This window comes from Blennius ocellaris (genome assembly GCF_963422515.1).
Source record: "Blennius ocellaris genome assembly, chromosome: 3".
Lineage (NCBI taxonomy): Eukaryota > Metazoa > Chordata > Actinopteri > Blenniiformes > Blenniidae > Blennius > Blennius ocellaris.
In genome coordinates this window covers 19291473-19294148 of record NC_137652.1, presented here as the reverse complement: position 1 = coordinate 19294148, position 2676 = coordinate 19291473, and positions in this window count along the sequence as shown.

Here is a 2676-nt window from a genome sequence, read left to right as displayed (position 1 = left end):
CAGCACTAAGATCTATAACTCAGCCTCAGTGGCAGCAGCTCAGCCCACACTGATTGTCATTAGTGTCACATAGTAAAAACCACGTCAACGGAGTTCCTGCAGCTCTTTCAAAACAAATAACACCCAACCACCTGATTTAAGTCTAATTTGGAGAGTTAGAATGAGCACCTAAGGTGAGTGTGGTGTATTGGATGTAGCCAAATTCACTCTTCACTTTTTTATGCTTTATTGGAAATCTGCTGGTTATTGGCTCACATTGCAAATACCTCAGCTAATAGCCAGGTTCAGGTGCAGATTTTGCAAGTTCTCCCTCTGCTTGCATTTCTCTACATGGACCATCAGATTTGTCTTTTCACTTTGTCTTTTTTTTGTTTGTTTTTTGTTTCTTACAAGGAGAAAAAAAAAACATAAGGTCCTTTGGCCAAAACTAGCTTTATGTTGAGACTGTAGTTATTTCAAGTAATTGTTTGGTTTTGTAAAAAATATAAAAAAAATGTTTATTGCATATACTATGCACCACAAGAAACTTAAGATTTAAAGGTTTCTGAGGTACTATTTTACTGAGCCAGATGAAATTGGTCTTTTATGTGAACCCTGCACTAAAATGTTTGACACCCCTGACTTCGATCCATTTTATTGATCATTAAGACAAACCTGATGACAATGTGGAGTTCCACATCAAAAGAGTGTGAATCAGTTTGTTAAACCTTCTGCTTTGGATTTTTTTTCTTTTTTTTTTCTATTCTGTTAGGAACATGCATTTGTGGTATGAACAGCAGTTTTGAGCCTGATGAAAGTTATCTCACAGTGGGTTTTCCCACTGTGAGATATTGTTAATGGTGAGATTGTAGTCATTTTCAGTACAAGCGGTTTGATCTTGCAAAATGATAATGTTGTCACATATACTGTGCCACAACAAAACTTTCAAGTGTAAAGTTAAAGGTTGTTATAGCAATATTTTACCAGTTCAGCCCACTCAAGATGAAACTGGACTGTATGTGGCCCCTGAAGAGAAATGTATTTGATATTTACTTTGTATAGTAGCACTTCGTAGTCCACAATTCATTAGAAGGCACCATTGAAAGTCTATTTTTTTTTTTTTTTTAATTCCAGGGCAGGCCCCCAATTAGTGAGGTTTGTTCTTTCTTTGTATGCTCCACATCTTTGAAAAATGGGGGTGCTCTTCCATTAAGCGGTTCTCTTCTATTGGGAACCATTTGGTAGTCCTTTTGCAAATGCGTGAGTTGATTGACAATGGCATGTACATTAGTTGCCATTATTAGTGTTTGTAACGTGTAACGATTTGTGTGTGTGGTTTCATTACAAAAACAGTGTCAACTCGTGGCCTGGCAGTTAACTACATTGTTTTCGGCGTTCCTGCCGAGTTTTCAAAACGTTGCCCTGTGAACGATGAAATTTACCCGAAATGAAAACTCAAAAACGATGCGTTTTCACCGGTGGTGTAAACAGGGCCTTCGCCTGAACTTCTTTGTGAACTTGTTGATCTGAAGTTCACCTGAGGCGGTGAGGGAAACAGTGAAACGTGTCGACTCTTTAAGCCGGCGTGTTTCCCTCTGAGCTCTGGCTGCAGGATCCACTATCTCCTGTTCCCCGCGCACCGTCTCTGGAGACCGTCTCAGAGAAGAGAAAGAGCTTGATACAATTAATTCACCTCAGACCCTCATCGCCACCTTTGTTTATTTGTCCTTTCTCAGAGTTCTCGCCTTACATTCCCCCCACACCCCCCCCACTTCCTCCTCCCCTCTATCCCACTTTCTCCTTCTCCCACTGACCAGCTGCTTTCCTCTCCTCTACTCCAACCCGGCCCACCATGGCCCACCCCGGGCCCACCCCGCCCTCCCCAGGTCCCGCAGGTAAACCAGAGCCGCCCGGGGCACACCCCGACCAGGCGAGGCCCCGGATCGCCTTACGGCCTGCCTGAAAAAAAATGCTCTTTCTAAAACGGAGAGAACATCATGGCCCGGCTTTGAACAAAGAGCCAGAGGAGTCGAGGGACCGGACCCCCTTTCAGAGCTTTGTCTGGTCAGACACACACTTGGAAGGCACTCAAAAGCTGTGATTGGAGGAACATGGAAGGTACTCAAGACTGAGAAATTCATTAAAAGAAATATATATCTGATCTAATCTCATTGGTGTAGTAAAAAGTCTTTATGAGATTAATCAGCATCTAAATGAAGGTGTTTCGGTGGGAAAAAATGCAATTTAATGAATAATCCACATTTTAGTAACTCTTAAACTGTTGAAAACACATCATGCATATTAAAACAAATATGTCTGTCCTCATTTTGCCTGCCCAAAGATCCAAGAATTTGAAGAGACATAATGCAATAACCTCAAACTAAAGTCGACAGAGGAAACCAATTAACTCTACAAGCAGGTAAAATGACGTGCGTGCATGCGTGCGTGCATGCGTGTGTCAGAGCAGAGCTTAAGTGTCTGAAAAGCCCCTCTTAACCTCCAATCCGCTGTCTGAAATCCAACTCATGAAGGCGGCGTAGAATGACAGAGCACATCTGAAACGAGAGCGGATAGCTTTTAATTGAATTTCCACAAGGATGCTTAAATGTAATCCAAAAGTGATCTTTTTATTGGGAGATATGAAAAGCATCCCTCATAAAGCAGATAGCAGGTGCCGTTATGATGCAAAGCAATAAG